The sequence below is a fragment of the Neovison vison genome, chromosome 13 (genome assembly GCF_020171115.1).
Source record: "Neovison vison isolate M4711 chromosome 13, ASM_NN_V1, whole genome shotgun sequence".
NCBI lineage: Eukaryota > Metazoa > Chordata > Mammalia > Carnivora > Mustelidae > Neogale > Neogale vison.
In genome coordinates this window covers 58467633-58482833 of record NC_058103.1, presented here as the reverse complement: position 1 = coordinate 58482833, position 15201 = coordinate 58467633, and the positions used below count along the sequence as shown (strand labels likewise).

Here is a 15201-nt window from a genome sequence, read left to right as displayed (position 1 = left end):
TAAGCAATCTCTAAGACCTCTGCCAGAACTACAGATCCAGATCCTAGATATTGAAAAGGTATAGCTGTCCTTATTTGACACACAAGTTAAAGAAAAATTGAATACATAACAAATTTAAAATGAGCAAAAATGAGCTGGATAATTGCTCTGAAGCTATGTCTTCAGGTAAATGAACTGGGTAGATTGGAATAAATGCAACATAACCTGTAAGAAGTGGCTCTAACGCAGTCAAAGACACAATCAAGCCACCAGGAAGGAGCTGCCCACATTTAAGGCCACCCCTTTAGCTCAGCTTACATTGTTACCGAGGAAGGCAGAAAAGTTGGTCAAAACCTTGCAAGTAAATTCTATAAAACATGAAGAACAGTTATCAGACTTTACGGAAAATCAACAATTCTTATATAGAAGTCAAATGTAAATATTTGCAATAATGTGTGTTTGAAAAAAAAGCAAAACAACAGACTTAACCAGGGTTAGAGCTGTTGACCTGTCAGTATTTAGTCTTCCAAATCAAGTCTTTGTAATCTCAGCTCAGTATATTTAAACACTGAGCATAATAATTTTCCTACTTTAGGGGAATTTTGACATCCAAAGTTATTTATTTGACCTTGAGAAACAAAACCCCTGATCCTAAAGGAACTGTCTGGTAAATTTAGAATACAGAATCCTAAGTTTAAAGGGGCTTAGAGATCTAAGAGATCTAATCGTTTCTATAATATTCCTAACAATGATTTGATCTCTCATTAAATCCTACTGAGAGTTATGGTCAGTGTTACAGGTCCACCCTGAAACTTTTGACCTCCCTCTCCTTTCCCGCACTTGGGGGTTTTACATTCTCCCATTTCCTTGAAATTAGACATAGTCATAAACTTGCTTTGGCCAATGAAGTTTAAGTGGAAACAATGTGAATCATCTCCAGGCATTTAAGAGCTGATTTCCGATTCAAGCTGTTTACTTGCCATGATGACTGCTGGAGACACGTTTTCGGATGGCAGTTTTGTAGGATGGTGGGACCTCTGCTATCCGGGGTCTCTGTGTGCTACAGTAATCAGGGTTCCTGGTAGTGGACAGGTAGTGTAAATAAGAAATACATTTTTGTGTGCGTGCCACTGAGATTTGGGGGTTCTTTGTTGCAACGGCACAAAACTAAACTAACTTGATCATACTTTACAAAGCTTTGTTTTTGTGGAAGCCTCTTTTATGGCTAGATAGAAACATTATTTTAACATTGTGTCTTATATGGAGCTAAAATGTGATTTAATCTTTTTATGCCCTCTGAAACAGAAGAGAATTGCCACTTTTGTTGTCCACATGACAATCCTTCAAATATCAGAACATAAATTTTTTGTTGCCCGTAAGTTCTATCTCTGCAAAGAAATGCTATTTGTCTATTGACAGAGTTTCTTGACCGGTCACCATTCTGGTTACTCTCAGGATAACTTTTGTTTTTCCAATATCCCATTCAAATGTAATGCCTAGAACTGAATACAAATATTACCAAATTAGATACTGCAGAAAATTGGCTTTCCTGAGGTTTGTGATAATGGTAGATTATGATCATTTATTACAAATACATTATTTTAAATCAGGCTTAGGACTGTCATTTTTAGACAGGCTCCAGCACTGGGTTTGGTTCAGGAAGGGTTTAAATTCCACATACGAGTGAAATTATATTTTTGTTTTGAAGAGGTTAACTTTTTTTAAAGTTAAAAATTTTTTTTTAAAATTTCTTTTCAGTGTTCCAGAATTCATTGTTTATGCACCACACCACTGCTCCATGCAATACGTGCCCTCCTTAATACCCACCACCAGGGTCCCCCAACCCCTCAACTCCCTCCCCTCCAGAACTCTGTTTGTTTCTCAGAGTCCACAGTCTCTCATGAAATCATGTTATTTGTCTTTCTCTGACTGACTTATTTTTCTTAGCATAATACTCTTCAGCTCCATCCATGTCCTTGCAAATAGCAAGATTTCATTCTTTTATGAATAATATTCCATTTTACATTTTTATGAATAATAATCCATTGTACACTTATACCACATCTTTATCCATTCATCAATGGACACTTCGGTTGATTCCGCATCTTAGCTATTGTGAATAATGCTGCAGTAACTGTAGGGCTACGTATATCTTTTTGAATTTTTTTTTTTTTTTTAAAGATTTTATTTATTTATTTATTTGACAGAGAGAGATCACAAGCAGGCAGAGAGGCAGGCAGAGAGAGAGGAGGAAGCAGGCTCCCTGCTGAGCAGAGAGCCCGATGCGGGCCTCGATCCCAGGACCCTGAGATCATGACCTGAGCCGAAGGCAGTGGCTTAACCCACTGAGCCACCCAGACGCCCCTATCTTTTTGAATTTGTGTTTTTATTTTCTTTGAGTGAATACCCAGAAGTGGAATTGCTTGATTATATGGTAATTCTATTTACAATTTTTTGAGGAATGTCTGTACTATTTTCCATAGCGATTGCACCAATTTACATTCCCACAGTACAGGAGGGTTCCCCTTTCTCCACATCTTTGCCAACACTTGTTATGTCTTTCTTTCTTTCTTTTTTTATTTGATAGATCACAAGTAGGCAGAGAGGCAGGCAGAGAGAGAAGGGGGGGAAGCAGGCTCCCTGATGAGCAGAGAGCCTGATGCGGCGCTCGATCCCAGGACCCCGGGATCATGACCTGAGCCGAAGGCAGAGGCTTAACCCGCTGAGCCACCCAGGCGCCCCTCTTTTTTTTTTTTTTTAGATTTTATTTATTTATTTGACAGAGAGAGATCACAAGTAGGCAGAGAGGCAGGCAGAGAGACAGGAGGAAGCAGGCTCCCTGCTAAGCAGAGAGCCCAATGCGGGCTCGATCCCAGGACCCTGAGATCCCGACCTGAGCCGGAGGCAGAGTCTTTAACCCACTGAGCCACCCAGGCGCCCCAACACTTGTTATTTCTTATGAAGAATCCATTTCTGGGACTCCAACTTCCAATGAACAATACTTTGTTAACATTCATTATCATTTACATAGTTCTTATTTCCATACTTTCATGTTGGTTAAAGCTAATTTCTCCTGAAGTGAAACACTGTAGATGTCATCTGTCTTTGGTCTTCTGGCCACAAGAATACCTGCTCTTATTCATCTTTCTGTATGTTGGGGACCCATAGTTCACTCTTTGAATTCTGCTAAGAAGTAACATTAGGTTTGGATCTGAAAATTTGCCTCAAGGAACTGGATAATCAGCTCCATTAAGCTCTGTTCACTCAAGGTCTTTTCAGCAAAGGTGAAAGCCACTGTACCCTATACTGTTCTCTTCCAGAAACTCCTCCTTCTTCCTTTATTGGCCTTCTTTAAGATGTACAGTTAGACACATCTGAACATCAGGCTACACAGGCCGCCCTTCCTAATTCCACATGCTCATGAAATGCTTACTGCTTTTCTCTACTTAGTCTTCCCTCCATGTTCCAGTTCAAGACATTATTGCCATGTTTCTTCTCAGACTTTAGGGAGTTTTCCATATCATATCTTCTAATACTCCCATTCCTATGTTGCATGAATTCATTTAAAAAAAATCTTTAAGTTCAATTTAGTTAGCATATACTGTATTACTATTTTCAGGGGTAGAATTTAGTGATCCATCAGTTGCATATAGCACCCAGTACTCATTACATCAAGTACCCTCCTTAATGCTCACCCCCCAGTTATCCCATCCCCCCACCAGCAACTGTCAGTTTGTTTCCTAGAGTTACAGCATCTCTTATGGTTTGCTTCCCTCTTTTCATCTTATTTTATTTTTCCCTACCTTACTTTGTGTTCATGTTTTGTTTCTTAAATTCCACATATGAGTGAAAGCATATGGTATTTGTCTTTCTCTGACTTATTTTGCTTAATGTTATACCCTCTAGTTCCATCCATATGATTGCAAATGGCAAGATTTCATTCTTTTTGATGTCTGAGTAATATTTCATTACACACACACACACACACACACACACACCTAAACACACCACATCTTCTTTATCCATTCATCTGTTGATGGACATCTCTACTCTTCCCGTATTTTGGCTATTGTGGACATTACTGCTATAAACTTTGGGGTGCCTGTGCCCCTTCAAATCACTGTGTTTGTATGCTTTGCATAAATATCTAGTAGTATAATTGCTGGGTTGTAGGGTAGTTGTATTTTTAACTTTTTGAGGAACCTCCATACTGTTTTACAGAGTAGCTACGCCAGTTTGCATTCCCACCAACAGAATAAGAGGGTTTTCTTTCCTCTGCATCTTGCCAACATCTGTTGTTTCCTGAGTTGTTAATTTTAGCCATTCTGACTGGTGTGAGGTGGTATCTCATTGTGGTTTTGATTTTTAGTTCCATGATGCTGAGTGCTGTTGATCATTTTTTTCATGTGTCTGTTGGCCATTTGTATTTGTTCTTTGGAGAAATGTTTGTTCATGTCTTCTGCCCATTTCCTGACTGGAGTTTTTGTCTTATTGGATTGTTGGGTTTCCTCAGTTCTTTATAGATTTTGGATACTAGCCCTTTATCTGCTGTTATTTGCAAATATCTTCTCCCATTCCATGGGTTACCTTATAGTTTTGTTGACTGTTTCCTTTGCTGTGTAAAAATTTTTTTTAATTAACATATAATGTATTATTTGCCCCAGAAATACAGGTCTATGAATCATCAGGATTACTTCACAACACTCACCATAGCACATACCCTCCCCAATGTCCATAACTGTACAAAACTTTTTATCTTGATGAAGTCCCAAAAGTTCATTTTTGCTTTTTTTCTCTTGTCTTTGGAGACATGTCTAGCAAGAAGTTGCTGTGGCTGAGATCGAAGAGGTTGCTGCCTATGTTTTCCTCAAAGATTTTGATAAATTCCTATCTCACCTGTAGGTCTTTCATCCATTTTGTATTTGTTTTTGTGTATTGTGTAAAAAAATGGTCCAGTTTCATTCTTCTGCATGTGGCTGTCCAATTTTTCCAACACCATTTGTTGAAGAGACTGCCGTTTTTCCACTGGATAGTCTTTCTGGCTTTGTTGAAGATTAGTTGACCATAGAGTTTTAGGTCCATTTCTGGGCTCTCTGTTCGGTTCCATTGATCTGTGTGTCTGTGTTTGTGCCAGTACCTACTGTATTGAATTTATTTATTTTAACTTCTCTGCCTAAATATATTTTTCCATGATATTCTAAATTTACTGAGTCCAAACTCCTGTAATAATTTTCTTTTTCAGTATAATAATATTATTATACTGAAAATTCAGTATAATAATATTTATCGGTTTCTGTCTTACATAGTTGTTTGTATGTTTGCCCTATTTGAGTTCATTCTTGTGACACTCATAAAGCATTGTCTGTCATATCTTCAGAATGCAAAAAAATACTGGTCTACTAGATCATAAGATTGTCTCCTCTATCCTGTACTCTCTCTAGTACTGGCATTTTGCCATGTGTATTATTTTCACTCAAGCATTTGATGAAATAAGTTTATTTGTGGGAAAATGCATATCAAATTATTTTGTCAATTATAGGATGGGGGTAAGAGAATTTAACTTACTTTCAAATGAAATGTTTTTATATTAGTAATATCATTCAGCCAAGCATTTCATGTTCCTTTACCATTAGGACCAAGGTAACATATTTTATACCTGAGCATTGATTCCATAGCAGGCTCCTGTGGTTATTAAAAAAGGTGCTAAGTATAAAACCCTTCTCCATTAAGCTTGGATTCTTTCTCAGAACCCATCCCATGAGAGTTACTGTAAGTGATTAGAGGGAGAACATAATATTGAATATTTAAATGCTTACTAGATCAAGTGAGAATATTATATGTGAATCTTCCCTTAAATACAGTTGACCCTTAAGCAATATGGGTTTGATTGGATAGGTCCAGTTATACATGGATTTTTTACAGTATAGTTCTGTAAATGTATTTTGTCTTTGATTCTCTTAGCAACATTTTCTTTTCTCTAGCTTACTTTGTTGTAACTGTACAGTATATAATATGTAAAACATAGAAAATATGTGTTAATCGAATGTTTATGTTATCAGTAAGGCTTCTAGTCAACAGTAGGCTATTAGTAGTTAAGCTTTTGTCGGGAGTCAAAAGTTACATGTGGATTTTTGACTGTGCAGGGGTTCAGCACTACTAACCTTGGTGCTGTTCAAGGGTCAACTATAATTAAAAAAAACAAACAAACAAATCTTCTGTATTTGTGTGGCAAAGAGATCTTGTAGAAGGAATGAATCTCCCATCCAAGTACTAACCAGGCCCGACCAGAAGGAATGAATCTGATTTGGTTTGTGGTGTCCATGAGACAATAAGAAAGAAAAGGTAAAGAAATTTTTTTGAAATCATGAATTGGTTGAATCCTGAAATATTGTAAATGTCATGTACCAATCCTCATCTGCAGACATAGATTCTACTTAAAGACAGAGAACATCTGTAAGTTCTTGTACCTCATGACCACTAAGTTTTTCTAGTGTGTTATGAACAACAGTGTGGGAAATTTTACTGTCTTATGCAACTGAATTCTTTATTTTTTTTTTAAAAGATACAGCTGCTAACTTTCCTCTCAAATGCAATATAATATTCTAAATCTATGTTTATTACTCTTCATATTAAAATAAAGGATAATGGTTACTATTAACACATAGCTCTTAATCTAAGGGAATATTTTTTAGTTTTACAAGGCTGTCTATATAAATGATCATTAATCTTTGGAATATCAAGATAAAAGTCTTAGAAATACCCAGTTACTAATTTTTAAAGAAATTGTAAAACTGAGTTCTGATGCTGAAAACCCATGAAACAAAGGTTTGGAACCTTCATCGTGTTCTGTATATAAAGAAATAAGAATCTGGCTCAGTTATTTCTGCATTCTTTAGTTGCTTGTTCATTTTCTCATTGCTAACCTTAATTTCTAGATACGTTGAGAAGAGTCAATCTTCTAAGCTAGGGAATTTTTTTTTTTTTTTAAGATTTTATTTATTTATTTGACAGACGGAGATCATAAGTAGGGCGAGAGGCAGGCAGTGAGAGAGGAGGAAACAGGCTCCTTGCTAAGCAGAAAGTCTGATGCAGGGCTTTATCTCAGGACCCTGGGATCATGACCTGAGCCGAAGGCATAGACTTTAACCCATTGAACCACACAGGCATGCCAGGAAATATGTTTTTAAAATGTAAATAAAGAGTAAATATTTTATGGGAAGAATCTTTGTCCCAACTTTTACCAGTCGAGAAATTTAATATTGTTAAGGACATATTTAAACAGGTCTATTAGAGGTTTAGATTTTCCAAAAAGTCCTTCCAAAGATTTCCTAAAAGAATAATTTTAAGGTTAAGAATTGTTATAATATAGATTTTTCCCCTAAAGCAAATACTATGAAAATACCTAATATTATGACTTTATAGAGATTTAATCCCAGAAATAGTGAAGCATAAAATTGAAGGTATGAGAAAAGGAACTGATTTGTTAAAATGGCCAAATCAATAAAGGTTAATGTCAAAGAACAAAACTGAATTCTGATGAATTCCCATGACCAAGCAGATTGATTTGGTGTTTCATTTATTTATCATTTCATTTATTTTCAAGGTTTAGAAATTGACCTAAGCTTCAACTGATGAAAATTATATTAACTTTGTAAGATATGAAATTCATAGTCTTTTTACTTGAAGTGTTGAAAAGAAAGTCTTTGTTTTAAAAGTAAATCTATTTAGCCTTTTAAAAAGATTTAAAATCCTATCTAATGTTAATCAAAGCAAAGAGATTTTAAGGAAATGATTTTTTAAAATATATTTTAATACACACTATTTTGGATCTTAGAACAAAGGAAGAACTATTGACATTTGTACATCTAACAACTTCCTTCTAAACATATTCTCGTTTATTGTAGAACATGTACCAACATATTAACCTTTATTGGACCATTTTATTCAAATAGGCTGATATAATTTAATTCACTATAATCAGAAAAGAGTAGAAATACATATTACCTTCTTTTATTGTCAAAGGAAGAATGTTAATGTTTCCTTTTTGTGGGGTGATAGTTAGATATATTTAATACAAAATGAAACCACAAATTATCCATGGAAGATTAAAATCGGGTATCACTGGGGCACCTGGATGGCTCAGTTTGTTAAATGTCTGCCTTCATCTCATGTCATGATCCCAGGGTCCTGCAATCAAGCCCCACATCAGGCTACCTGCTCAGGAGGGAGTCTCCTTCTCCCTTTTCTCCCCATTCATGCTCTCTCTTGCTATCTCTGTTGCTTTCTCTGTCTCTCTCTCTCTCTGTGTCAAATGAATAAATAAAATCTTTAAAAAATAAAAATTAAGTTGTGTATCACTATGTGACATGCAGACCAATGACTTTCCAAAGTAATCCTAATCCCCAGAATCTAAGAGTATGTTACATTACATGGCAGGGGGTAATTAAGATTGAAGATTGAATTAAGTTTGCTAATCAGCTGACCTTAAAATAAGGACATTATTCTGGATTATTCAGGTGGGTCCAGTGTACTCTCAGAGGTCCTTAAATGTGTAAAGAGAAGCAGAATAGTCATTATCAGTGTGAATGCAATGTGAGAAAAACTCACATAGCCATTGCTGGCTTTAAAGACAAAGGGGGGCCGACCAGCCAAGAAATGCAGGTGGCTTGTAGAAGATGGAAAAAACAAGAAAACAGATTCTCCCCTAGAGTGTCTAGCATGGAACACAGTTCTGTTGACACCTTGATTTTATTTTATTTTATTTTTTAAAAAAATTTTTTTTTTAAGATTTATTTATTTATTTATTTGACAGAGAGAAATCACAAGTAGGCAGAGAGGCAGGCAGAGAGAGAGAGAGGGAAGCAGGCTCCCTGCTGAGCAGAGAGCCCGATGCGGGACTCGATCCCAGGACCCTGAGATCATGACCTGAGCCGAAGGCAGCGGCTTAACCCACTGAGCCACCCAGGCGCCCGACACCTTGATTTTTAGACCAGTAGACCCGTTTCAAACTTTTCACATCCAGAACTGCAAGATTATAGATTTGTGTTGTTTTGCACCTCTGCTTGCATTAATATGTTACCATGATAGGAAATTAACACAACCATATTAATAATATTTTTTGGACATCTTACGTTAAAATTTTTGAGACCAGTTGAAGGAGATGTACCTAGTAATGATAGTAGCCGCAGTTACCCCTAGCGGAATTGGCTGTTCTGTTTACATTTTATAAAGCTCTTCTCTGTGAGTATCTCATGGGCTCTTCATTGTAATTTAGCCAGGTAAAAGATCTTGGCTATATTGGTGCATATTTTAGAGCCATGGAAACTGAGCTCTAGAGAAATGATGTGGCATAGATAGAGATAGGGTCCAGTCCCTCATCTTCCTTTGCTGAATCCTGTGTGCTAGCCCAGTACTGGTAGACATTGGGAAGACTGTTAACAAGCACGAGGCTTGTCTTATTTATAAGAGCTTAATTATAGTTTGAAGGGTTGGCAGCTGCTTGGATTTCAAACCAACCTTGAAAGTTATGAATATGGGGTCGCCTGGGTGACTCAGTGGGTTAAGTTTCAGCTTTCGGCTCAGGTCATGATCTCAGGGCCCTGGGATCAAGCCCCACATAGGGCTCTCTGATCAGCAGGGAGCCTGCTTCCCACCCACTCCTGCCTGCCTCTCTCTGCCTATTTGTGATTTCTGTCAAATAAATAAACAAAATCTTAAAAAAAAAGTTATGAATATGTCTGGATTTGCTATTGATAAATCTTCTCAGATTTTGGTTGTGTGTAGGTGATACAAAGAGATTACAGAGTTTCTTATGAATTTCTATTATGACCTTGAAAAAATGGTGAACAATTTCATTTGTTTTCTGAGTTAAGGATATCCATTACTTGTTCAGTTGCTGGGAAAATTGAGAATGAATGATCCTCCTTGCTATGATTTAATATTTTTCAAGTTTCAATTTACTTGTAAAATTTATTTTATTTTGAATTTAATATTACTGAGTTAATTTGGATTTTATAATTTATATTAGTCATGGAATAAAAAATTCCAAGCCCTTATTAAATATTAACAGTAGGTGAAAGGATTGATTCTGCCATGGAACATGGTAAGGTAGTGGAGTCAGTATTGTGTGACTGCTATTAAGTATGGGATGCCTGAATTTCAACTCTGGTTTCCCCCTTCTTAGCTGTGTGACTTTAGGCAAGCCTTTTATTTTTCTGTACTACCAATTCTCCATCTGTTAAATGGGATTTGGAAAAATTATTAATTTTTAAGAGTTATAGCGGAATTAATTGAGTTGGTCTGTGGAAAGAATTTAAAACAGTGCTGTATGTAAGTGTTCGTTGTTATTATACAATTCCTTTTTAAATTCATTACTTCTAAAAGGGAGGGAAAAACCCCTTTTTAAAAAAAGATTTTATGTATTTATTTTGAGAGAGAGAGAGAAAAGAGTGAGCAAGCAGGAGGAGAGGCAAAAGGAGAGAGAGAGAGAGAGAGAGACAGAATCTCAAGTAGACTCCAGGCTGAGCATGAAGCATGATATGGGGCTCAATTTCACAACTGTGAAATCATGACCTGAGCTGAAATCAAGTCAGTCACTTAAGTGACTGAACCACCCACGCACCCCAAGAGAAACCTTTTAGAAACTGTGCTTCCTAATCTTGATATAATAGTTTTATGTCAGTTACTCTTATATCTAAGGTAAACATTTTGTATCTGCAATAAAAAAACTAGTGCTTTTATGATACTCCTAATAATTTATTTCCTTTGAAATAATAGATTTATCTTCAAACTGGAACTATTTACTCATACATTAAATAGAGACAAAAACCACATGCAATTTGTAAAATGTGCTATGTGAATTATCAATAAGTTCTATAGCGGAACATTCTTTCCATTTCCCTATTCTATATACTACATGAGGAAGAATAAACAATTTCCCAAAGTTGCCAAAATCTTAGCATTTTATTGAAAACTTCATCATGTTTTGTTTGCTTTATATTATCTTTAAAATTGGTGACAATGGTCATGAGTAAAAACAATCACTTTATGTTATATGTGGCATTCTACATACCCCAAAAAAACCAGAAAGAAAACCCCCAAAAACCCAAACCCAAAATCCCCAAATAACAATGGAACAAATTTGCAGTGTGAAAACTTAGGTAAAACTAAATATCTTTATTAAAATCAAAATAGGCAGTGATTTTAAGGTACATGGTCAAATAATAAGATATCTATCTATCTATCTATATATAAAATTTGATTAAATAGATAGCTTTTAGGAAGGCAGTAATGGCTCTAAATCAAAGGAATAGGTATTGATAAAAATGGTGGTTAATATACAATGTGAATTTTGATTATATATCATTGTTCATTGGAGAAATTAGAATTTTTATTTTAACATTATTAATTCCTTTGTGGAAAACAGAAACTCATTTTATTTTCATACTTGGATAGAGTTACATTTTAAAGACATTTCCCCCTGAAAGGAATATCTACATCATGTAAACTGTGAAATGCCAATGGAATCTCAGTTGTAAAGAATTGTGGCATATTAACTGATGGTTTATTAAAAGAGACAAGCATCAGGAAAATTACCACCGCCATCTAATTTTTGTTATGACTTCACTCTTGGATGATAATTTCTAGCAGAGTATGAATTTCTAGACTGACAGTTTTTTTCCCTAGCACCTTGACAAGTGATTTTATGTTACTGCTATCTGAACCATAGTTTAGAACAAGATCTTATGTTGCCAGCTTGGAATTCCTTCTGATAAATTATATTGAGACTATGACAGACTCAGTCATCAAGCCAGCCTAGATCAAATTATATTTGAGACATATTACTGACAAGGATTAGTATTCAGGATAAATAAAGAGAAAAGACAAGTGACATGTAAAATGGGCATAGCATATGAACAGAGATTTCATATAGGAGGAAAATAGTGTTTCTAATAAACATATGAAAAGATATTAAACTCCTTGGTAATCAGGGATATACACCATTTCACATGTGCAAAACTGGAAAATATTTTAAAAGATCAACCTTGTGATGTTATTTAATCATGTTGAGAAATGGGAACTCTTGAATACTGCTAATGGTGAGTATACATAAGTAATAATAATAATTGGAGTACAATTGTCGAAAAGAAATTGCATTGGACAAGTGAAACAAAAAAAAGGAAAGCTATTTAAGACTGTTGTAATTAATGAGAGAGATTGAACTCTACTGTACTGAAACTAAAGGTGGAGGAATTTTAAGTTCTGTGTGAGCTTTGGGGAGAAGGTACTGGTGGATATTAGGGGCAAGGTTGGTCAATTGTTGTTGGGCATCTGTGTTTGCTAATTGTTGCTTATCTAAGTTAGGCTAAAATTCTCTGAAACTGGGAGATGGGGTACTGTGTAACTATATATACATATTAATTTTTCATTAAGAACATAGGAGGATTAAATAATATGTGTTGAAATACAACCAATGGTATAATTTTTTTTTTCTTTTCAGAGTAACAGAATTCATTGTTTATGCACCACACCCAGTGTTCCATGCAGTACGTGCCCTCCATAATACCCACCACCTGGCTCCCCCAACCTCCTACCCCCCTACCCCTTCAAAACCCTCAGTAATTGATTTTCAATTAAATCATCTGTGAATTGGAGATAGAATAGATGAGGTTCCAGTAACATAGGAAAAAGAACATTTTTTAAAAAAATAATTTTGTAATTTATTTTTAAAATTCCAATAGAAGTAACATGAAGTGTTGTATTAGTTTCAGGAATACAGCATAGTGATTCAACAGTTCTATATGTTACTCAGTGCTCATCATAGTAAGTGTACTCTCAATCCCCTTCATCTTTTTTACCCATCCCCTCATTCACCTTTTCTGGTAAGCATCAATTTGTTCTCTATAGTTAAAAGTCTATTTTTGTTTGTCTCTTTTTGTCTTTGTTCATTTGTTTTGTTTCTGAAATTCCACATATGAGTGAAAACATATGGTATTTGTCTTTCTCTGTATGACTTATTTTACTTACCTTTATACTCTCTAGATCCATGCATATTGTTTCAAATGGCAAGATTTCATTCTTCTTATTATGGCTAAGTTATATCCAATTTGTGTGTGTGTGTGTGTGCATGTGCGTAATATATATATATATATATATATATATATACACACGCACACACACACGTGTGTGTGTGTGTGTGTGTATGCTACCTATATATACTCTTTCTTCTTTATCCATTCATCTTTTGATGGACACTTCAGTTGGTTCCATATCTTGGCTATTGTAAATAACGCTCCAATAAATGTAAGGGTACATATATTTTTCCAATTAGTGTTTTCATTTTCTCTGTGTGAATAATCAGTAGTGCAATGGCTGGATCATATATTAATTCTATTTTTAATTTTTTATAGAACCTCAATGCTGGTTTTTCACAGTGACTGCACTAATTTGCATTCTTACCAACAGTGCATGAAGTTTCCTTTTTATCTACATCCTTACCAACACTTGTTTCTTGTGTTGTTGATTTTAGCCATTCTGACAGATGTGAGGTGATATCTCATTGTAGTTTTGATTTACATTTCCCTGATGATGAGTGATATTGAGCATGTTTTCTTATCTCTGTTGGCCACCTGGATATCTTCTTTGAAAGGATGTCTGTTCATGTCTTTGTGCCCATTTTTCAATTCAATTATTTGGTGTTTTTTTTGTGTTTTTTTTTGGTGTTGAGTTGTATAAGTTCTTCATATATTTTGGATGTAGGATGTGCCATTTGAAAATATATCTCTTTCAGTATGTTATGTTTTAGCTTTGTTGAATGTTTCCTTTCCTGTGCAGAAGCTTTCTATTTTGATGTGGTCCAGGAGTTTATCTTTGTTTTTGTTTCCCTTGCCTAAGGAAACATATTGCTTTGGCAATGTCAGGGAAATTACTACCTTTGCTTTCTTCTAGGATTTTTATTGTTTCAGGCCTCACATTAATGTCCTTAATCCATTTTGAGTTTGTTTTTGCGTATGGCATAAGAAAGTGGTCTAGTTTCATTCTTTTGCATATAGCTGTCCAGTTTTCCCAACACCATTTGTTGCAAAGATTTTTTTTTCCATTGTGTCTTCTCTTGCCTCATTTGTTGAAAATTGTCTTACCATATAATTGTGAGTTTATTTCTGGTCTCTGTATTCTGTTCTATTGATCTATGTGTGTGTGTTTGTGCTAATAACATATTGTTTTGAATACTACAGCTTTGTATTATGTCTTAAAATCTGGAATTGTGATATCTCCAGTTTTCTTCTTCCTTTTCAAGATTACTTTGGCTATCTGGAGTCTTTTGTGGTTCCATACTAATTTTAGGATTCTTTGTTTTAGTTTTGTGAAAAATGCTATTAGTATTTTGATAGAGATTGCATTAAATCTGAAGATTGCTTTGGGTGGCATTTACATTTTAACAATATTTGTTCTTTTAATCCATGAGCATAGAATGTCTTCCTGCTTGTTGGTGTTGTGTTCAATTTCCTTCAACAGTGTTTAACAGTTTTCAGAGTACTGCTCCTTCATCTCCTTGATTAATACCTCCTTTTATTCCTAGGTATTTTATATTTTTGGTGCAATTGTAAATGGGATTGTTGTCTTAATTTCTCTTTCTGCTGCCTCATTATTAGTGTATAGAAATGCAATAGATTTCTGTATATTAGTTTTTTATCCTGTGATTTTACTGAATTTATTTATCTGTTCTTTTTTTTTTTTTTTTCAGTTTTTTTGGGAGAGTCCTTAGTCTTTTGAATTGAAGTGGTGAGAGTTTACACCCTGTCTTGTTCCTGACTATAGAAGAAAAGCTCTCATTTTCTCCCCACTGAAGATTATATTAGCTGTAAGTTTTTCACATATGGACTTTATTATGTTAACATATGTTCCATCTATCTTTACTCTATTGAGGGATTTTTATCAAGAATGGATATTGTACTTTGTCAAGTGCTCTTACTACATCTGATGAAATGATCATATGGTTCTAATCCTTTCTTGTTGATGTGATGTATGATGGCTATTATCTATATCTATAATGGCTATATGAATATTTAGCCACCCTTGTATCACAGGAATTTTAGTGTATGTGCTGCCGAAGCAAGCACCTTGTATCACAGGAATAAATTGCACTCAATTGTGGTAAAGGTATTGATTTGTTTTGTTTTAAAACTATTGTTGGATTTGGTTTGCTAGTATTTTGTTGAGGAT

At 35.1% G+C, this 15201-nt stretch overlaps 1 long non-coding RNA gene across 1 annotated transcript in view; it reads left to right on the top strand.

Moving 5' to 3' along the window:
- LOC122893918 overlaps positions 1–14957 on the top strand; it is a 73354-nt gene extending 58397 nt beyond the window's left edge. Inside the window, exon 4 of the long non-coding RNA XR_006381720.1 lies at positions 14723–14957. This is a non-coding gene — a long non-coding RNA (uncharacterized LOC122893918). The remainder of the gene's footprint in view (positions 1–14722) is intronic.
- The last annotated feature ends 244 nt before the right edge of the window (positions 14958–15201 follow it).